This window comes from Mytilus californianus, unplaced genomic scaffold (genome assembly GCF_021869535.1).
Source record: "Mytilus californianus isolate M0D057914Y unplaced genomic scaffold, xbMytCali1.0.p SCAF_1, whole genome shotgun sequence".
NCBI lineage: Eukaryota > Metazoa > Mollusca > Bivalvia > Mytilida > Mytilidae > Mytilus > Mytilus californianus.
In genome coordinates, this window is record NW_026262581.1 from 93,152,606 (window position 1) to 93,177,541 (window position 24,936).

General features: G+C 31.9%; 1 long non-coding RNA gene across 1 annotated transcript; it reads left to right on the forward strand.

The window, feature by feature from the left end:
• Positions 1–10,039: 10,039 nt before the first annotated feature.
• Positions 10,040–15,125, forward strand: LOC127726519 (uncharacterized). The gene is made up of 3 exons (XR_007993555.1): positions 10,040–10,133; positions 13,344–13,528; positions 15,037–15,125. It is a non-coding gene; the product is annotated as an uncharacterized LOC127726519 (long non-coding RNA).
• The last annotated feature ends 9,811 nt before the right edge of the window (positions 15,126–24,936 follow it).

Genomic DNA, 24,936 nt, shown 5'->3' on the forward strand with positions numbered 1-24,936 from the left:
ATTAAATCATTTACATCTAGATCAAAAATATTTTCTGCCCCTGAGACCCCCAAACTTTGAAGTGAACTTGTCTTCATTTTACTTTAGCTACTCCTCTGATTGTTATTAATGTTAAGGGATTACTATCTCTGGTTGCCATGAGGGACGAATTGTTCCCTCTGTGAAAGGTTTCTCTTATTTCTATCGAATTTGACTCTAACGAGATTTGACAAACACATGGGCAACCACGTTCACTAGAAGGATGTCGAATAGGCGATAGGTCTTAGTCTGGGTCAAAATCTGCTTATGTAGATTTGCCCCTACTGCCCTGGACCTGGCCAGTAAACATCGTGAAAAAATAAAACATAATGCCTCGTTCACACGTACATTTAATTCGAATTGAATTCGAATCGAATGCGAATCGAATTCGCTAATCGCGTTCACACACTCTTCTTTTTTAATTCGAATTGATTCGAATTGGCTAAATCGCATTATCCAATTCGCATTAGAAATGCGTTTTTGTTAATACGAATTAAAAGTTAACGTCGTTAGGACAGTAAAGCGAATTTGACGCGAATTGCAATTCGAATTAGAATTTACGTTTGGACGTTAAACGTTTCGAATGCGAATTAAACTAATTCGAATTAGTTAATGCGAATCGAATTCGAATTACGTGTGAACGCAGCATAATGCTTGCCAGTGAATTTTGTCTGCTGACTCGGGAAGTTCGTCTTTATTTGCATGTCTCGATCTGTTAAATTTACACGTCTTTTACACATTTTTATTTTGAAAATTAATCCTGACAGTACAAAATTATTACGAGATACTGAAATGCACAGTTTCTGAATTTAAAAGGTTAACACCTTTAATATGTTTGAATAGTATTATATGAATGTGTGAAATAATAAGTTAATGACTGAGATATTTACCACTGCATGTCATCATTGATAGTATATTTTACTCTTCATCTTGCAACTTTCTTTGTTCAGTTAATATAGAACAGTATTTGAAATTTGAATTTAATCTCAACCGGATGTCAGAGATATAGATAAACCCAGAAAATCCGAATGCAACAACATTGTATTCATTGTAACAAATCATCAATAAATCACACCATGATAGCTATAAAGTTAACAAATCATTTTCAAGTCATTTCATATGATATTCTAAGTAAACAAATCATAACGAAATCACATCATTTTAGCTAACAAAGTTAACAAATCTTTTTCAAATCATTTCATACGATATTCTAAGTAAACAAATCATAAAGAAATCACGCAAAAACAGAAACAAATTGCTTACAAATCATACAATTGAAAGAAATCACAAAGAAATCAGTTTTGGGGAATTTGGGGAATTCTGATTTGTTTATAATTTGTTTAATGAATCGCAAGCAAATGGTACTAGCAAATCGCAGAATCACGATTTGAAAGAGATTTGAATACGATTTGAAAGCAATTTGTTCATTTTTTTTCTGTTTGGGATATTATGTAAGTCATCAACTGACCAAATGGTTATAATTTAAAAAGTACGTCCCAAGATTACTTGTGACACAGACATTTTAAATACTTTAGGAAAAAAGTAGTATTTTACAGAGACATCATATGTCTCTACGTGTTCATGTAAAAATTTTCCTTAAAAAACTTTTTTATCACACTAAATGTTGAATCCTAACAGTAGTTGAAATTGCTTGTGATGAACTAGTATTAAACATTTGCAAACAACCTTTTGTAAATATCTTTTAACAATATAAGAACTGCAGATGTGAACTATAAATTTCCAAAACTATACCCCTGATCAATGTTTCGCTTCCTTAGTTAGTGTATCAGTTCACTAGCTGAATTACGAGCATAACTTGTTTCATAATACGGTCATCTTGATGGTCGTTATGTAGATGTATTTTACTTTTTCGACTTCTCATGTGGATTCATCCCATCACATAATTTACTTATACCGGATTAAACTATTTATCCATTACGATACTCTTTATCAAAGTACCAGTGTGAGCTATTACCATCAGCTATTACCATCACAGTTTAGCGATACAGACTCCTTGGAGCCTCTAGTTTATTTTGCATGTATTTATTCGTAGTCTGTCTTGGCCAAGTTTGTTAATGTGTTTTTTTTTTCAAAACAGCTACAGCATTCAAAACTTTGTTTTTGTTATTCCTGTCATCATATTATTTGAATAAAACACTATCATATGTAGATAATGTATTTGTAATTATTTCCCCTGATTATGTGTATTCACCTATATAAGGAAGGGCATTTCCCTATCCGATAAATAGCTCTGTTTGATTGATAGAGAAGTGGTTCAATCTTGTGACTGAAACCTGTAGAGGCAATACATTTTGAAAACAACAAATTAAAAGAAAAATTGTTCTGAAAATTTACAGAATCCTCTTCGAATTCTCATAAATTCGGAAAAGAAACAAGGATATATTTCATTGTATACATTTGTAAATCTAATTATACCTTAAGTTAAAAATTCTCAATATCACCCCTGAGTTCCTCAGATAAGAGATAAAGGTTTGTTGGGTTGGTTCACAACGCAAATATACCATTATCAACACAAACAGTACATTTTGAAATGCGAATTTTGAAATACCCAATTTTGAAATGTGATTTTTTTTTAATTTAAGAGTGACACATGGACATATATGCTTTTTAGTTTGAAATTTTGTTAATCAATTAACTTCTGTTTATAATGTATCATTTAAGAAATGCATACAAATTTTTAGTGTGGATTATATTAATCCTTTATTTTATTGACAGTAAGTACTATATATATTGATTATAATTGTAATAAGTTTATTGCAAATCAGCATATACGATAATGCTATAGCATCAACAACATATGTAATATAGTAAGCGACATAATATAAATGAAAACAGAAAGCAAAATAATAACAAGAAAAGAAAAAAAAAACATATTAAACAAATAGTACCTTATAATCTACTTTGTCAATTGTGACCGTAGTTTCCAGTTTTCATTTAACAAACAACAAAGTTTTAATACCAAAGTTCTTGAACATGTTTGAATAAGTGATAAACATTTTGACATATTAGGCCAAGAACAATAATATTTAGGCAAAAATCTTAGACGCAAATGTCTATAGGCTGGACAAATCATTACAAAATGATATTCATTTTCAATGGTTTTCATATTGCAACATTGACATAGTCTTTCATTACGAGGCACGTTGTTATATCTACCAATTTCAATGTTGAGTTTAAGTGAACCACATATAAGTTGTGATAAGAGTCTAACATTGACATCAAGAAGTAAATATTTTTCCAAACAAAAGTCAATTTTAAACATTTTCAAAATATCCAATTTTTCACAATCCAACATACTAGAACGCCAGCTTTGTATAAACTGATCATAGAGGCATAGTTTCAAAACATCATATGAAAAAATTACATTGTTTGGTTATACCATAAAAAATTATAACCAAGATCATTTAACAAGGTACGAACATTTGACGCCCAGTTTGTTTTACCATTCTCAGCATCATCAACTAACATTTTATATACATCAAATACAATAGGAGGTTTCTTGGTAACAATTTTCAACCAATATTTAAGTATTCTTTGTTTTCTAATAATATGCTGCATTGGCAAATGACCAAGTTCGCCGATAACAGCACATATTGGTGAATTTTTACCAACCATAAGTACAAATCTACAAAATTTATTATGAACCAGTTCAATGTCGTTAGCATGATGAAACCCCCATATCTCAGAACCATAGCTCAAGATCGATCCAACAAGACTATCGAACATTTCACATTTCTGTTGAGTTGATATATACAGCATCTTAAATGAATTAAAGAGTGACGCAAGAGCTTTATTAGTTTGTTGGTATAATCTCTTTTTGGTTTGCTGAAATTTTCCGTTGTAGTGAAATAAATTCCCTAGGTAAACAAAAGCCGGAGTTCACAACTCTGAGCTCGTGTTTTTCGTAATACCTACTATGATTAACTTGTTGCCATCGATTACGGAATACAATTATTTCAGTGTTATCTTTAATCACTTCAATGTTCCATTTTGAACAATATTTTAGAAGTTTATAAAGAAGTAGCTGCAGTGCCTCTGGTGTTTTACCGAATAAAACTGTATCGTCAGCAAAAAGTAGCAGATGAATTAAAATACCATTCACACTAACGTAGTCGTCGTTGTTATTTGTTTCAAGCTCCTCAGCAATGTCATTAATGAAAAATGTAAAAAGAAGAGGTGATAAAGGCTCACCTTGGTCCACGCCAGAAATATTTTCAAACACGTCAGAAAATTCTCCATCAGTTTTCACACGAAGACGCACAGTTGCATATATCGACTTTACCATATTAATTGTTTTGCTACTTATTCCAGAGTTATAAAGCTTATACCATAATATTCGTCTGTCTACATTGTCAAATGCTTTACAGAAGTCAACAAATGCACAAAATAGTTTTTCTTTATTTCGTAAAGTATGAGAAATAATACCATGAAGCATGAAAATTGCACCAATTGTTGATTTATGCGGTCGAAATCCAAATTGGTTTGCTAATAGCTTTTCGTTCTCTTCAGCCCATGTTATAAGACGTTTGTTCAAAATATAAGTAAAAAGTTTTGAAAATATACTGACAGGTATGATTGGTCTATAATTATTCGGGTTTGACAGGTTCCCTTTTTTCGGCACAGAAATAACAATTCCATCGGCGTTTTGCATTTGCGCCGATCTGCATTTCATTTGCGCCGATTTTTTCTTTCATTTGCGCCGATTTTTTTTTCATTTGCGCCGATTGTTTTACAGGTAAATTACAGGTAAATTACAGGTGAATGTTATTTTTCATTTATCATTATTGACCTCTTCCGTTCGCCAGTTGTACAAATGTTATGAATTGTCAATCATAACATGTATATAACTGTTGTCCTCTGCTCACCACGGGGAGGTGGAAGTAGGATTTTGAGCAGGATAAGTCAATTTAAAAGCACTATGTTCACATACTTTAAAATGAAGAAGTAAAAACCTAAGATAAAAGCACTCTGTTTTTACTCTGTTTATACTAAAATGACGAATTAAAAATCTATTTACAACATTAAAATCCATAAAAACGGAATACATTAAAATCATAAATCTGTTCTTGCCAAGTGTTTATAGGCAACACATCTAATATATTCCTTTCTTGTGATTTCGTCTCTATATTTGTAGTAATTGTCAATAACGAAGTCTATCTTTTCTTTCTCTGGCTAACATACTGATGCGGGCATTTCTAGAGTTCGCATTTTAACATATGTAAGGGCCTGGATTTTCTTAACTTAAACATAAGTGAACAACGTTTATAACCAGATTTTACCAATATACATTCAAGGTATAGTACAAGTATAAATATTTACTCACCTGTGTTAAACTGTAAATGCAATTAGGAGCAAATATAAAATCGGCGCAAATGAAAAAATGAAATCGGCGCAAATGAAAGAATGAAAATTTTAAAAATCGGCGCAAATGTCATACGCCCAATTCCATCACTCCAATTTTCAGGATAATAACCATTGTCGAACAAAAAGTTAAAAAGTGTCTGTAGAATAGGCACAAATAGATCGGAATCGGACATGAATATTTCTCCTATAATTTTATCGAATCCAGGACTTTTACCCATTCGAAGGTTGTTAAGTGCGTTTTTAATTTCTAAATCTGTGATAGCGCAGTCAAGTTCATCAATAGAAAGATTATTCCCATTTGGATCTTTTATTAAATTTCTAATTTCTGACGATATTTCTTTTTGATCACCACCCAAAACGGCTTTAAAATGCTTGTACATACTATCAGCATCAACTTTACACGATCATTTTGTTTTTCGTCTGATTTTTTACCAAAATGCTTTTGGTTCCGTTTTTGCTAGTTTACACAATTCAATACCTTTCGATTTTTTATATTGAAATTTTGCAGAACGTTTAGTCTTGTTATATTTTGATCGTGCCTGTATATATAATTGTTTGTTTGATTTATTTCCATTACGTAAAAAAAGTATTACGAACTGAATTAAACTGAGCTTTCTCAAATTTACATCTCTGGTTGAACCACTAATTATGTTTTACTGTTTGATTGAATTCCTTTTCATGGGTTAACCTTGAACTACCGAACACCTCAAACGCACAATTATAAATAATATCGGTTAATGATTTTACCGCCGAGTTTGCATCACCAACTTGTCGCAGATTTTCAACAATCTCCGTCATAACGTTCTTGTGCAAGTTCAACTTAGTTTTATATTCTTCCACTTTGTCTTTTTCCCATTTTATAAAGCTTGATACTTTTGGCAAATTTTCTTTTGTAACAGTTTTTATACCAACTTCAAACACAAGGGGCGAGTGGTCTGAAAATTCATTTATATTAAGAATGCCAAAGTTTAAAATTTTATCATAGTAATTTTGTGAAGCTAACATATAGTCAATTACACTGCGACCATTAGCTGAACAAAATGTAAATTTTCCATCTCGATTATTTCCAAGTCTCCCATTACAAATCGTTAGACCGGTGTTATAGCACAGTTGTACAAGTAATTTACCAAAGCGGTTAGCGATAGTATCCAACGAACAACGAGTTGGGATACTGGGAACCTCATCATGCCACATAACATCAATGTGCCATCTAGATTATCAGAAGGTAAAATGTCATTAATTAAACCAGTGCGACTTTTAAAATCGCCACACACAAATACACTACCCTTGTTACAATATTCTAAAAAAAATACTCTCAATACAATTAAAAAAGTCACAATCATTAATTGAATAAAATGACGATCTTTTATGTGGAATATAAACAAAGCATATATAAATATCATCATGCATATGAAAACAATCTTTTTTTAGTTTCACTAAAACAATACCATTTGTTAATATTTTTTCTACAATAATACCGTTATAAATAGAAGATTTACAGTAAACAGAAATACCACCTTCCCTTCGAACTCCAATATTCTTTTTTCTCAAAAAGCTTGTTAAAATTTAGAAAATTGAGATATCAAGCTTTTCGTTATCCCTCAACCAAGTTTCACATAAACAAATTAAATCATATTCATTGATCATATTTAGGAAGTCATTATCGTCAAAACATGAATATAAACCATGAACGTTCCAACTGAGACATCTAATATTATTAAACTGCCCTCTTGTATGCTGCTATTTTTTGTATTCTTTGCCATCAACATGTATCTTGTCTCTCACAAAATAAGCTTTGTGTCTATCATCGCGCACTTTTTTAAGTTCAGGTAATAGAGTTTTCCTTCGTTTTTGTATTTCACCTGGCAATTGTTCTGAAATTCCAAATGTACAACATACATAAGCGAATACACATAATCAGGGGGAAACAATTACAAATACATTATCTGCATATGATGGTGTTTTTTTCAAATAATATGATGACAGGAATAAAAAAATATTTTGAATGCCGTAGGTGTTTTGAAAATCAAAACATTAACAAACTTGGCCAAGCCAGAGTACGCATAAATACATGCAAAGTAAATCTGTACGAAATTGTACTCTTTTTGCTTCATATATACTTTCAAATTTAACTTGTTGGCTATTATATATAATTTTGTTCAATTTTTTTAATTACCTCTATTCCATCTAGTTTTCGATGGTAGGTACATGTAATATTTTTTCAGGAACTAACGAATGTCCTATCGGTCATTTATGTTTTTGAAGTAAAGTTATTCTACAATTTGTATAATACTGTTTAAATTTGTTTGATAAGAAATTAAAAGACGAATATAATTATAACCTGTGAAAATAGGATTAATCTTTGCAGGCAGCTTAAATAGTGCCTCAATGCTGACTCAATACATTTATAGAATATTTTCTAGGAACAGTATCAAGCTACGTCAATGTTTAAGCTATTGTGTCTATGTGTTATACGAAGCCACATAGGAGAATATTATTGAAATAAAGTACTATGTGCTATGTCTTCTAAGAGCAACTGTGTTTTTCGTTTAGATTAGAAATGGGGGGGGGGGGGGGGGGGTAAAATTTCACAGCCAAAGTTTTCGTCATAACCGTATTTTAGTTTTTTGCATTTTGACATATCAGATCGTGGGCTTTTATTATCAACAATAAAACCGACTGCAAACATATTGGTCAATTGATACTGATCAGTAAAGTTGTTTTAAGTTTGGTGATTTCATTTTTTTATTTTCCTGCTAAAGGTACTTTGTTGGAAGAAAAAAGTTAAAGACTGATGCAATTCTTTCGTTCTTTTTAAGGATCAACCTGTATACATTGACAGTTTTGATTTCTTTACTCTATAAACTACTCTACATATCACACGATCTTATAAATCAGCAATTTTCCTTTTTTAAAAATGTTCCTACTATCAATATTGGTATAACTGTATCTCTTGTAGTTACAATTTGTTTCTTTAGTTAGAAACTTACAAAAAATACGCTAACTGGAAATGCATAGAAATGATTAAAACCCGTAGTGTTTTGCCTGATAATAATTCGATAGAGAATAACGTCAAGTGACGGGTATTCCGATGGGGACTTGCTATATGAAATAAGGAGATGTGGTATAATTGCCAATGAGACAACTATCCAACAGAGACCAACTTACGTGGATTAAATCAATTATAGGTCACAGTACGGCCTTCGACATTGAGCAAAACTCATACCGTATAGTCAGCTATATAAAAGGTCCCGCCATGACAAAATGTGACACAATTAAAAAAAAACAAAGGCCTGATTTATGACAAAATAATAAACGAAAAGCAGATATAACAGACAGCAACCAACGACAACCATAACATCACGGGCTCCTGACTTTGTTCCTCTTTTCAGTTGTGTTGAGTAAATCTTAATGTTTTGATATCTCTTAGAAATTTTGATATTGATGACAGATGTTTGATAGTCTATGTTAGAGCTCTACACTTCTTTTATAGACTCGAGGCAATTTAAAGCATGGCATATTGTGTATACTTCTCTCTATGGTATAATACGTATGTTGACCTTTAGATGTTTAGGGGGCATTCAACGTGTTTTTTTATGCATTTCTATTTTACTTTAAATCAAATCATAAAACTGTCAGGGGAAAAGTCTTACAGGATTTCTTTTCAAAATAAACTATATTCACAATATTTCCTCATAAAGGAAGAGCTTACTTGTACTGATAAAGTGTAAGCACGGTTTACCACAAATAAAAGGCGACGTTATTGGAATATTTGTTATGACATTCACAACGGTGATATTCGGGCTCTGGTAAAATAGACAACGAAATAAGTCCCGTTAAAGTAGGGTCTATTTCACAATGTCACGATTCAGTCCCGGAAATCAATCAAGGCACATGTAAACGAATGGCAATGCTTGATTAGATTAAACCTACGCATCAGGAAAAAATGTTTTTTGTACTAAGTAATCTTTATCATTGAAAAAAGGCGTATTTAAAAAGTATTTATATCGTCATGAAATGTATGTTTAATGCCCATTGGTTGACTTAAACTTCTAACAAAAATGAGCTTAAAAATACAATGAAATCATTTTTAATTTCGTAAAATCCCTATACGAATCTACCTTTTCTTTGTATTTTCTTGATTTTTCAAACTAATTAATCGACCTCCTGTTACAAATTAACGAATGATTTTCATGATTATTTTACGAAACGGGTCACGAGTCCAGGAAAAGTTTCAACAGTGCTTCATCTACCTTATATCTAGAATCTATTATGCTCTAGATTTTTTTTAAACATCGTTAAATAGTAGTTTGCTGAACGTCCAGTGGCAAATATTTCATAGACATTAAGGACGAGAACTAGTTAACCATCTATACATCAGGTATATCCTGCAAGGTAGATCGTCCTGGATGAAGGACAGGAGATTTGGACTTCCACTGAAAAATTAGGGAATGTTGGATAGGGGAAGAAATTATGCCTTGCAACATGCCAACATGTGTTTACCACTTTTTCTTATGATGTACTTAAATTACGCAATTAAAGTGACCGATTGGCATGCTTTTTTAATTGCAAAACAAGCAGTCAAAAAACACACTGTAGATATTTTCTTTCATTTCAGCTGCATTGGCACGTGGATTTCGATCCGGATTTCGTAGTTATCGATATATCAGTTACAGAAGTTACAGCTATACATATTACTACTACTATTATACCCATTACTCATCATATCTGTAAGTTTGTTTTTTCTGCATTTTTGTCAAGTAATTCATGTTATCACACTTTAAGTCGAATATTTAAAAACCAAGGATGTATAAGAACTGAAAAAATATTGCCAAATCCATCTAAGGTCAACTTTGCCTGAGGGAATTGAAATCTAAGTTTCTTGATAATTTGTAAACGGACAATTTAAAAGGTTCGTTATAAATCGTGTCAGTATCGAAGTACTCACTACTGAGCTGATGATATCGTCGTATAATTAATAAAGGTATTAATTGTATTTTATTACTTAAAAACTCTTGGTCTTCTCGGGTTATCTCGGTCTTATTCTTATGATATTCGTCGTTTTCCGCATTACACAGATGGGGTCTTGAGTACTTATACCTGATTTATAGAGCACATATTCCCCTAAGAAAAACTATTGTGGTAATAATTATTTCCAGAGTCTGGAAAAAACAAGTACTAGTAGTACTTGTCTGTCCACATCGGCTCTGTTTTTTTCTCGGTTTTATAGTCTTTGGGCTGCCTATTTCTAATATTTTTCATTGATTTCCATTTAAAATCCGTTAAATCCTTTGCCTAGCGTACTCAATGTGCGTTAAACAATACTTCAAACAACTCTCTGATCGGTCCATATGTGGCCTTTTGCAAGGCAGAAATTCCCCAACGTTCCCCAATTTTCCAGTGACAGTGCAAATTTCTCACCCTGAATCCCAGTCTTTATTTTCTCTTGCAGAACGTTCCCTTTTTTGCCCCCCCCCCTTCCGCTGCAGAGGGGGCATTAAGTGTTACCCTTGTCCGTCTGTACGTCCCAAAATTGTTCACTAAATTTAGTTTGCCTCAACCAAATGTTATGAAACTTTTACACAATGCTTATTACCACATAACACATATCAAATTCGAATTTGGTTGGTGTCACTTTTACAGTTCTCTAGTTATGCAAGCGGGGCCATCATCTGTGTCCCATGGACACATTCTCCATTTATATAGTTTGTTAATTTTATCTCGTCCTGAATATGCAGGCATTTGAAACATAAATAGCTGGGGTAAGAAAAATGTGTATTTTCCAAATAATACTGCGAAATGCATTTTTGTACCACAAACTTTGCTTGCTGATATTTTGAGTCCTAAATTGCAATGAAACCGTATTTTCAAAAACAACTGGATTATGATAAGGTGGAAATATTTGGTAAAACATATGAAAATCATAGGATCTGTAATAATCTATACACAATAGCATACCAGTTCATTCTAATCATCAACAGAATCAAAGCCAATGAGGCAGCAAACCAACAACATCACTTCACTTTGGAAATAATTGTTCCTAGACTCGGCCAAAATCAGTTAGAGAAAGAGAGGCGAAGGATACTAAAGGGACATTCAAACTCATCAGTCGAAAATAAACTGACAACGCCCTGGCTAAAAAAGAAAACGACGAACAGACAAACAATAGTACACAAAACAACATAGAAAAGCAAAGACTGTGAACACGAACCCCACCAAAAACTCAGGTTCTCCGGAAGGGTAAGCAGTCCTGCTTCACATGTGGCACCCGTCGTGTTGCTCATGTAAGTACAAACCCGGAGATATGTCTAATTCGGTAGGTCACATTCGGGGGAAAGGGGACGAGATTGTAGTTACGACAATTGGAACATATCCGTCGTCATCTGTGAAACAGATATTCCATAACGGTCAACCAACTCGTGATGGCGTCCGTAAAATTTACGAAGGGATGATTTCAACTCCATCACTTGGAACTCTTGGTTTAATAGCTTCCTTGTGAGCAGCAACCCTCTATCAAGGAAATCACGATAGGAAACACAAGTTCTGGAATATCGTATCAACTGGGAGATATATACTCCGTATGCAGGCGTTGCTGGAATGTTGCTACATAGAAATGGAAAGTTCACAATTGGGAAGCTGAATCATCTATTTTGTCGTAAAGTTTTGTTTTCAACCGACCCTCATTGTAAGGGTGTTTGTTTCAAAACGATAATACAAATAATCAAAGTTGTCGATCAACCAGCGTGGTCCCATATTACTATAAATAATTGAATTGTTCCCTTTATTTTCTTCGTTATACTGACTGTTTACATTTTTCTAACACAAGTATACTAAAAACAAGAACAAAATAGCATATGAAGTACAAACATACATAGCCATATATAACACACTTGCTTGATGGTAAATATTTTGATACATTACGAACATTTCGAAAAATTACAAGCTAGTTTAACCACTGTTGACCTATAACGGACCTTTGCCTTTGCTGAAATAACGTTAAACACACACACAAGAATATTCAATGCAAAATATTTCATGCATATTCAGAAAAAAATCAAGAAATGAAATAGTTATGTCTGCAAAATGTGTCAACCGGGATGAAGGCGGGAAATTTGAAAAAGAATGTATAAAATGTATGTTGAACAGTGATAGAAATTTTCCCATGCTATAAGTCGCCTCGTATAAAAAGGATTTTTGTATGTACAAAGAGAGTGGCATCAATTCTAGTCAAAACAGTCTGGTCATTCGGATTCTTATTCAGTTTGTGAGTGTATCGGCTCTGTTGACATACCAATTACTTCTACAAAAGATGTGTTAATTCTAATGGTATATCATATCTATGATAATAATTCTATAATATATCATATCTATGATAATATTCCTATAATATATCATAGCTATGATAATAATCCTATAATATATCATATCTATGATAATAATCCTATAATATATCGTATCTATGAAAATAATCCTATAATATATCATAGCTATGATAATAATTCTATAATATATCATATCTATGATAATAATCCTATAATATATCATATCTATGATAATAATCCTATAATATATCGTATCTATGAAAATAATCCTATAATATATCATAGCTATGATAATAATTCTATAATATATCATATCTATGATAATAATCTTATAATATATCATATCTATGAAAATAATCCTATAATATATCATAGCTATGATAATAATTCTATAATATATCATATCTATGATAATAATCTTATGATATATCATATCTATGAAAATAATCCTATAATATATCATAGCTATGATAATAATCCTATAATATATCATATCTATGATGATAATCCTATAATATATCATATCTTTGATAATTATCCTATAATATATCGTATCTATAATAATAATTCTATAATATATTATATCTATGATAATAATCCTATAATATATCATTACAGATCAACTGGTGCAATCGTAGGAGTTGTATTTGGTGCCCTTATAGGAGGTGCTGTTTTTTTAACAGGATGCATAATGTGTTGTGTGTTTTGCTTCTGTAGTGGTAATAAAAGTTCTCGAGGACAAGTTGTTAATACAAATCAAGCAGGAATCTCCACTATTTCAACAAATCAGATGAATTCAAATGGTGCGTATTAGATATATAGTTTTTAGATTCATATACCAATTTCCATGTATATTTAAAACAAATACAAATGTAATAAAGATGCTAAAAAGAATGGCGATCACCCATCAGAATTCCATCATTTATTAAACAAAAACATATTTCGGTAATTAAATTAAAATCTTGAGAGTAGAAAGCTTTTCGCAATTTTCAAGAATATTGTTCGAATCCCAATTGTTTGTACAAATAGCTTTGGTTATACCTCAGTGTTTTTGGGGCTTTTCAAAACATTACATTAGTGTTGAAGACGGGAAATTGCTAGTATCTGTTAAATATCACAACTTGTCTTAACTTAGTAGGGACGATTTAGAAATTGGTAATATAGACACTTGTCTACAACAGTTGAGGACCGTATGATGACTTCGGGGATTTTTTCGTTTCCCATATTTTCTATTTAAATCTATAAGTTATTTATATTTAGCTTTTACCTGAATGTAATAAAACAATACAGGGCCGCAAATTACATAGAGGCATGTAGGCTGTTGCCTTCTATTGCGGACTGACAAAAAAAAAGAAAGAAAAAATGAAGAAAAAAAATACTGAAAAGAAAAAATTGTTAAAATCAAGCATTATTTTGATAGCACTGGTTGTTACTTTTATGTCTATTAATGAGATTGGGTCAAAATGTACAATAGAGCAAGCAGTCAAACACGCACTTCTACCCAAATATAAAAACAAATACTTTTGCTTCTGTTGGTCCTGCAGTTGTGAGAGATCGTTTTCTGCGCTACGGCGCCTTAAAACATGGAACAGGTTAACAATGACGGAAAGCAGATTACGTGGTCTGGCTATGCTACACATAGAAGTGACAATGTTGGCAATATCGAATGCATAGAAGTGCTAAAGAGGTGGGAATCGTTCGGGCACAGAAAAATTCCCTTAGCAATTGACAAAGCCTAACCGAATAAAATTGTCAGTGTAAACAAAAAGTGTTACGTTATAATAATTTGAATTTGATCATTAAAAGTTATGAGTTATTAATAATGCATTTTCATTTTAAGGTTTGAAAATTGTGTCTCTGAAACGAAGTCAAAATAGCTCGATTGGGACAGCCAAAAAAGCATGATAAACCACAAAAAAAAGGCTCAACTTTAGGGGGCCTTTCATTTTAAGTTCGCAAATTGTTTCCCTAAAACTAAGAAAAAATAGCTTGTGAAGAGTCATAAAGCAGGCTGAAGCGTAAAAAATCTTACTTTACCGGCACACGTAATCTAACTCTGGTTTATAACTATTTTCAATATATTCCAGGCGTTTATTTATTGAAATATAAAAAAAATTTAACAAGTGGTGAATTCTGAGGAGGTACATTGCATACAGGGGAAAGGCTCGAAAAAATATCATTTTCTGCTTAAAATGGGTAAAAAAAAAAATGTTCGCCTCGCTCCGCTCGGCGAAACTCAACTTACTAACCTTACAAGACACGCAATTTACGGCCCAGACAATATTTAAAACAAGCATTATTTGTTTTCCAGCTACATTAAACGAACCCGGTGTGCAGTTTACTCCTTCCCAGTATTCCAGCCCACGGCAATACAACACTGAGTATTCAGCGCCTCCTCCAGCTTACAATGATGTTGTCTCTACTGGGAGTGTCAATATAGGATTCAAAAAGGATACTTAATTTTTAGGAATTTTAAAGCTTTATAGTTTTTGTCAAGCATTATTTGAGTGTAAGAGAAATTTGTTCTAAACATCTATTAAAACACACCCATATACATGTATATAATTACAGAGAATTAGTCATTTTAAGAAATTTGGGAAATATCTTATGAATTTTACAAAATCCTTGTTGACTTACAGTTTTTGTAATATGACTGATTTTCCCAAACATTTTACATAATGCCTAAGAAATGTCAAATTATTAAATTGATTAAAATTGAACTATGAAAGCAAATAATATTCTGTAAATATATGTATACAATAATGCATGTGCAGTAAAGTCAATGCACGAACAATCGTACCGCTGATATACATTTATAATATGTTTGTTAGTTTAGAAATTGATTTTTTTTGCAATATCAGTCATTTATTTATGTTTGATGTATTCCTGTTAAAGTCTTTTTAACAATCACATTGAAGAGTAGCGTATACATACGGACAGTAGTGAAACACGGCAATCTTCTAAAGGGACCACGGTACTCTGAACTAAAAGTAAGAACCATAGACTGTAGACTGTGGTCATATTTATGGACCCCCGTTTCTTTAACTGCACTATTTGTGAAGCGACATGCATTTTTTGTTGATTAATTTATTTAAATATTAAGAATTAGGATATACATCCATTAAATATTTTTTTCTGTTTTTGTTTTTTAAATATTTTGCGTTTGGAATAACACAGATACTTGTGCTGCTTGCTAAATATTGAAAAGTTTGACCGTATACACTTTAGAACAAGTGCTTTTGAGTAATTTAAAGGGTCATGCAAAGTCCAAATTTTATAAAAGCATTTAAGTCGGTTAACCAATTTTTTAATAAACAAATCATGAAATAAATAACATTACTTCGACTTGTCCTTATAGGAACTATTATGTGATAGAAACAAGTGATAAGTAGGTAATAGTCTTGTCTTACAAGATATCGAGATTAACTTCATATCAACGCGAACTTCAGTCATGCACCGACAAATTCTAGGTGAATTCAATTTACAATTTATTCCCATTTCGCCTAAATTGTAATTTTTGAACAGAGAAAAATCCTACAAATGGTTGTAATGGATTAAAACACTAGTTTATATAAGGTTGCTTGCATACACGGAATCACTTGAACTAAGATTTCCTAGTGGACAAGGTGGAGTCATTCCTTTGGATGTTTTACGGGCACTATCATGAATTAGTTGAAAGTTATAGAATATCATGTCACAGATGACAACAGATATTTTACAATTATCGTAACCATTCTACTGTCCCCTTTTCTTCGATTGTGACATTACCGAAAGAGACTGATTATCGAATGTGTACTTCACATGAGAAACACGACATGCTCCACATGTTGAGCAGGATATGGTTATCCGTCTGGAGCTCCTGACCTCATCCCTGGTTTTTGGTGGGGTTCGTGTTGCTCAGTCTTTATGTTTTGATGTAGTGTTTTGTAAACTATTGCTTGTCTCTTCGTTGTTTTTCGTTTTTGCCATGTTTTTGTTGACCTCTCTTCAACTTATGAGTTTTATTTGATTTCTGGTATTTTCTATTATAATTTATTATTTTGAATCAAATTGAAAGACTTCTACTTGACAAATTGTAAAATTTGGTAAAGACCCCACACACTGTAATAATGTATGCTTGATAAACATCCAAATGGGTTGCCTTATTCATTATTTAAGTACGAATCACAATGTATATTTATATTTATTATTGTCAAAGATATCACATTGATATTAATAAAAATATGAAGATCATATATTATATTTTTTTAACTAAAATGTTGATAACCTGAAGAAGAGTTAAAAGTATCTTTGAATAATCGAGTAATCATTTTCATTTTTTTTTGTGTGCGTGTTTATTGATACATTTGATTGTTTTTTTTTTTTAAGTTTATGAGTGAAAGTGACTTATTTGTTTTAGTAATTTAGCAAACGATATCAGAAGAGATAAGAGAAAAGTTTGTATATTTAAGGAATGACTGTAATATTTGTTCTGTCTATGAAGTAATAACATCAAAAATGTAGTGCACACTGAATAACTCGCCTAGCGGGTTATTTAAAAGTGTGCACCACATTCTTTAGATTATTTCGAATAGACAGAAAAAATATGACAGTCATTCCTTATAATTTAATTCTAAGGAGGAGTAAATCATGATAAAAAAAGTTGATGACGTCACGGTCACATGACAAAATTATATCTATGAGCTGATAGAAAAAACGCTTTCAGCCAATTAGAAGACGTGTTACATCCAAAATTAAATTACAAAGATATAAGTAGTTGACGTGAGGTAAACGTCAATGATACAAAAACACAACAATGGAATGAGCCACCAGAAAACTTATTTAGATGTTTAAGATGTTCCTGACTTTAATACACGTTCTACAAGTCTGGCTTAAAGGCTTACTAAATATGAGTTAAACGGACTATCAGTCAGCTGTTAAAAAATAGTTTTAAAGGCAACAAACAGTTGTTAAAAAAAATGTCGTATACGTATATTGATCTCAATTTTGTTCCATAAGCTTTTTTGGCAGGTTCCTAAATTATCTTATTATCATTGATATCTGAGAAAACTACAAGTATCCATACGGTAATTTTGTTGATGACACCTCATTTTGATATTCTCATCAAAGGACTGACGATATTATTACACAAATTAAGTCGACAAAAAAGTGTTAAAAAATGTTAAAAAGATGCTCAAATCTCATAAATCGATTAAAAAGACAAATTAAAATAAAAACAAAACTGGGGGAATCACATGAACCTCAAAAGGAGCCAGAACGGGTGCGTTTACAAGGAAATGTCTCCTGTTATTCATGTTCCTCCATGTTCCTCCACACACAGTCAAACTGTCACATTCGGGATAAGGACACAATCTTTAAAATTACAGGTAAGACTTCTATTCTGGTATCTAAAGATCTAACTAAGACTGCAAAAGCACGTCGCTAGAGAGTTATAAGAAACAGACATGTCGTATCGGTCAACCAATCCGTGATGGTGGCCGTAAAACTTTCGATTTCAGTCATTCTTCGTCATAACTTTGTTGGAAAAGTTGGAAAAGTTTGTGTGTAAAGAGCATAACACTGATAATGAATGCTATATTGTTAACTTCTACAACATTTGGTCTCTGGTGGACAGTTGTCTCATTGGCAATAATATCACTTCTTCTTATTTTTATATCGCTCGATAAAGATTTGCCCATAGTTACAAAACCCTCTTATATTTTTATATAGTGATAAGCTTATGATGAAGAAACTAAAATTCCACGTTACATAAGTTACTCTTCTAAAGGAGAAACACTCGATAAGCGTTGATTCGTTGAAAAAAATAGCATGAGCCCGAAGGCGAATGGTATTTCATACGAAAAGGCGTACGATACAGTTACAGGGGAGGTAATAACGTTGTCAAAGTAAAATGTTATTTTTCGCGACGTGAAACAGTGACATATTAGAGAAAAGATGCATTGTTAATCAGTAGCTTGAAAACGAGTACATGGACCCCTCTTTTTTAAAATAGCATCTGGCTTGATTATGTATGAAGATTATTTGTATCAACTTTTCTGGAAAAAAAAATTGCCGATGATTTTTTATCAAATTTGATAATTATACAGCAAAAAAGGCCGTTTTCTTCTAAAATCATGAAAATTTAATTAGAATAAATATATCTAAACAATTGTTACACAAATTTATAGCATAGTAATGTTAAGAAGATATTCAATATGTTTCTACAAAAATCCGCTCGTGGTTATCTTTTGAAACAAAAAAGTTAGGTATATCTGTCCAAAAGATATAAATGTCCAAGACATCGAAATTGTGAGTAAATGTCTAAAATTTGGACCCCATTTATCTCTTAAAGTGGCACATGGAGGTATATATTGTAAAACATATTTGAATTGACTAGGTGAAAAATAGCTTGTATGCAAATTTTTGTAAAAAAATGACCGTGGGATCAAAACCTTACAGTTCCTTTTCGATTAGATCATCATTTTATCACTGAACACAAACAACCACCTACATATCTTGAATGATGCAATATAAACTACGATTATTTGGTGTATATGTGTAGTGGCTTTGAATTATGAAATAATTATACATTTGTAAAAATATATATTAGAAAAAAGAGACTTATTAAGATAAGATTGAGATATTCAAAACTCGAGAGAAATTGACTACGGCCTGGTAAAAAAAAAAGACAACGAGAAGACAAAAAAAGTTCACATACTATTACATAGAAAACTAAAAATTGAGCATCAGATGAAATTACCCTAAATATAAAATGAACAAATTGGGATGTTATCATTCTTTAAAAAAATAAATTTGAATATACACGTACTTCATTGTATACACTATATACTACTTCTTTCCCTCAATATAAAAATGGAATCTTTAGAAGGAAAACAATTCTGGTCATATTGATACACATAACATAGAATTTCAAACTTAAGCCAATTGGTAGCCGAAAGGTTTCGTCGATGTTTGGTATCAGTAACACAGAAGGGAGTTTGATTCAAAGTGATGGTAGGTGGAAATTGCAAAAAAATCAAAGGTAAAATTTTAAACTAATTTTATATGTTAGGGAGTTACCATTCGATTTTTATGGGGGGGGGGGGGGCTAGGATGAAAAATGTTGTCCTGCTTTTTTTTTTAGTCGTAATCTCTGTCCTGCCTTTTTATTTTTTACTCTATTCGGTCCTGCTTTTTTTTTTACTAGTTTATCCTGAATTTTTTTAACCAAATTGTCATCCTGCCTTTTTTTTTACCAAGTTGCTCATCCTGCCTTTTTTTTTACTCAAAACTCCTGTCCTGCCTATTTTTTTCAAATTTCATCCTAGCCCCCCATAAAAATCAAATGGTAGCTCCCTTAACATATCAAATCAACAATGTTTGCAAGCGCTCAACCCTCCCCTAACATGGGACAGTGTTGCAAAAGCACAACATAGAAACAATATATAGTTTTGTTATTTAAAAATTAAATAGAGCAGTTTGAGGTTATATCTCTGTGGGGATTCTATTAGACCTTTTGAAACACACTTTGTTGATATCGAAGTCCATGACACTAGTATTTAAACAACTCATTTCATTTGACCATATTTTGTTTATGAAATGCCTATATATCTATGTATTGCACAGACAGTCATTGACACGTGATTATTTGTTATGAAACGTTTCTCATTGATGTATCTATATATGAGGATACATTTTGTAGATCATTTAGATACTATGGTCATATGATCGCATTGTATTTTGAGGTTTTGTAAAGGTATCATGCAAAGAAAATATAATTATAAAAATTTTGTAAAGCAATGTACGCTGTAAAAATTTAAATAGAAAAAGAAGAAGATGTGGCATGATTGCCAACGTATATTCTAGTAATGATGCATTATAGTAAAGTTGCAGAAGAACCATCACCATGGTCACCGTGGTCAACTTTTTGTCAACAAAACAACTTATCAGAACACAGAACGATTTGTAACTTATCATTTGTTCTGAAAGCTTTATTTGTGCATTACTAATATTTCACTACCATAGTCCAACAAAAGTATCTTTTTTGTAGACTCGTCTCGGTTATCGTACATGTTTGTACTTGTGTTTTTTTTAGTATCAAAACAACTGTTCAACAGTCCTAGACGACGTAGAGATTCTTTAAGATCTGTTTAAAACAAGATTTGTTGATAACGAAGTGTGATTCACTAGTATTTTTAATACTGATTTCACTTGACAATTTGGAATTTACGAATTACATACATACAGAAAATCACACGTGAACGTTTGTTATAAAAACATTATCACAAATTGATCTACATTTGAGGTACATTTTGTACTCCTATGACTGCATTGCATTTTTGGGTATGTTAAAGATTTTTTTTTTGGTATAGTAAAATCAATGTTCTTATTTACTGTACAATTTTAGTCGGAAATCGATTCTCAATTGGGTCCTCAATGCTCTCCAACTTCGTAATTTATTTGGCCTTTTTAACTTTCATGATTCGAGCGTCACTGATGAGACATTGAAGACGAAACGCGCGTCTAGCGAAAAAAATATTTAATCCTAGTATATATGATGACTTTATTATCAGACTGGGGTAAGGCCGGCATGGCATTTGGTAACATTTTTGAAATGACGTTTTTATTTTTGAACAATTTGGAGAGGTTTCGAGGCAGTCCTAGTTACTCTAGACGGTGTTGCAAGTTGCTAGCTCGAATTTCTACCGCATGCAACTATTTGGCGAGCCCCTCATGTTCCCTCAGAACAGTAATCTTTACAGATGTCACTTGCAAGTATTTGATCAACTTGAGAGCGTTAGCCCGAATGGATGTATCTTATTTACACCAAGATATTATTGTCAATGCAAAATGATAGTTTACAATAATTTAGGAGGGGCTCTTTCAGCGTTTTGATCGTATGTTATTCGAAATCATGATAAATGCAGGGTATCCAATTTCATTTAACGACATCTTGGTGTAAATTTTGATAAAACAGGAAATGTGTCATTATCTCAAATTTTCCAGATACAGTAACACTTTCAGAAGATGTTTTGTAGTTATGGATTTGGAATGAAATCTTAATTGCGTCTATTTTTCTGTCATCAAATTGATACCCTATGACAATATGAATTCTTGTACTATCTTGTCTTTCTTCTGGTTAAATTGACAAAATCTTATCCCCCCCCCCCCCCCCCTGATAAATGATAACACTTCTATGTAAATGCAGTTACGATAGTTCAGCGTCGGTATCATTAATGCACTTTATCAAGCTCCACGTTCTCGGGTTCTAGCGAGTAATCGTTTGGTCATCACGCATTGACTATCTGCATGTGTAGCGTAATTTCATTATTTTAGAACTTCGTGTAAATTACATCATACCACTATCACATTGTTGCCTGATGTCGGCCGGTACGAACACAAAATGCTTTGAGAGTAATTAAAGTTAGTTAATCCGTGAAATGTCCGTATTACTAACCCTTTTATTAATTTTGGATTGTTTTTGGAAATGTTATATCTAAATATCCACACTATTCAGACATTTATTCAAATAGTAATCAAGGGATTTTTGTCAGACTTCCCCTGTTCAGACCATTTTTTTTACAATAGGAATAGATGAAAGGGTCTCTTTAATGACCTAACAACATTCTTTCCGATTTATTTTTTATGGAGGACATATCGATATGTTAGTCCTTTTTAATAATGATTATAAGCACTCGGTCCTGAACGATGTTGATTTGGCCATAGGGATCGTATCTAAACTTCGATGTTTCACAGTCTCATGTTGAAGGACACAAGACGTTTTTTTTTATATCGAAGTCTGATGTAATTGACGTATAATTTGAAAAAAACATACTACTACTGTTTTTTAATACGTATAAGAAATTATAGGTGGTTCTATGTAATCAAAATAGGGAGGTATAAAGTTTAGAACAGTCAAGTTGAGGATGGATTATTTCAGTCTTTAGAAAGACAATTTCCAATGATACGAAATATTGTAACGAAAACCGAGCGGTCGGGCCTTAGTGTTAAACTATAAATGTTTATCCCTTAGTGTGTTGCTATAAGAATGTTCTTGTAAGAATGCATAATTATATATATGAAATAAATGTTATGACGGTAGACCCTTCTTTGGTAGCGTGATACCCTGGTTTCGTGGTACTCTGGTTTCTTTCCACACCCTGGTTAGGTTGGTTACTCTGGTAAGGTGAAGACTTGGATAAAAAAAAAAGGGTGTATCTGGAAATATGTTTTTGGCCTGTGGAAGTGTTTGTGTGTTTTGTATGTAACTCTCCGTATTTGTGTTTGTAGGAATAACAGACTCGTTAAATAAAAATCAACTTATATTAACTTTAAGATGCATTAATTATCAACAATACAGATAAATATTAAATAACTTAACTATATCATAATCTTATAGATAAATATATTATTAACCTTCTATCGTGAAATAAAGAAAATGGATAGCGGAAAAATATACCCAGAAAGTTTACTAATTAAAGTTGGGTAATCGGCAAATGGTAAATCAAATTCAATGCCAAAAGATAAAGTTTAACTTAATAAGTTATTTCCGTGTGTAACTCGTAAAGGAATTAACAAACCAAAATATGTACGGACCTATTCTCCTCAGACATGGTTATCTATGAGGCGCCGTTTTACTATTTATTACCTATTTTCTGATATCAAAAAATGATTTTCTGATATCAAAAATTCTATTTTTTGATATCAGAAAATCGATTTCTTGATATCAAGAAATAAAGAATATTTTCTAATATCAAAAATTCGAATTCCTGATATCAAAAATTCATTTTTTGATATCAGGAAATAGATTTTTTGATATCAGAAATTCGAATTTTTGATATCAGAAAATATTTTTGATTTTTTGATATCAAGAAATAGATTTTATGATATCAAAAAATGATTTTGTGATATCAAGAATTCGAATTCGAATTCCTGATATCAAAAAATGATTTTTTGATATCAGAAAATAAGAAATAAATGAATGATGGCTCCCTGTGTGTCATTTAAAACATTCAGGCTCACCAATGAGGCCAAACATCAGGAATTATCTGAAATAATGTTCCCGGTAGACCAATTGTTTTATAGTGTGGTATTGGTCATTATATTGATGACATTGTGTCCCTTGTTACAAAAACAAAATGCTTATACACTTCAAGTTTTATAAACATGAATAAGACTTCAAAGTCTCCGGAAAACTGCTATTTAATAACAATATTTGAAGTAAAAAAAATATTTACACTAATCTTCAGTTTAATCAAACTTATTACAAAATTTAAGACCCATGCACTACAAGACAATATATGGAAGATTTTTTAAAATTATTCCTAAATAAAACATATTTACTCTTGTGTCATACAATCCGAATGGGCGGGATATGTCGACCTAAGAATTTATTACATACTGGAAAATGTTTTCAAGATTTAGATACGATGGCTCGATAATATATTCAGGTTCAACTGGCGATATACACGATCTTTTCGCCTTATATATCTAATACAATGCATAAACAAGTCTAAATTGAAAACAACGTTCTAACCTATGATTGCGTTGGATAAAATTTTTATACGTGTGCAAGCAAAACAAATTTCTTGGTAGAGAGGGGTCTAAATACAGCACAAACAACATTTTCCAAAAGATCAAAAAAGTGAAAAAGAATATTTTAACAAAACGCATTTGGCTAACAGGTCGAACAACTGATGTTCTTAAACCCTGCTGACTGCCATTGGCGATTGCCAAATAAACGGATCACAAGATGTAACAAAATTGATCTATATTATTAATTTAATACCAAACAGAAAACAATAAACTTGCGGAAAAGATGGTATACCGCAAACATGAGGTGCAAAAATTTGTACACCATATCCGGATTTCGACAATTAATATCTCTTCAGTGATGTTAGGAATCGAAACGGTATTTGGAAGACCATATAGTTTACCTCAGTTTAGGATAGACTCTTGAATTTTGAAGAGTCGAAATATATACCCTACTAAATTGTACTTATACCACTTTTCTCAAAATGAAGTGAAAATTTCTGGACAATCCTTTCAATATAAAGACAAACTTTTCCAAAATGAAGGTATTTTAGAGATGAAAACGTACATCCAACCTACTGAAACGTTTCATTACTTCACAGAAAAAGCTCATATGTATCTAAAATGTTTATGGACGACGCGGTTCATAAGAAATACTAGCAGTCTCGTAAAAAGACGAAATAGACAAATCTTTCGAAAA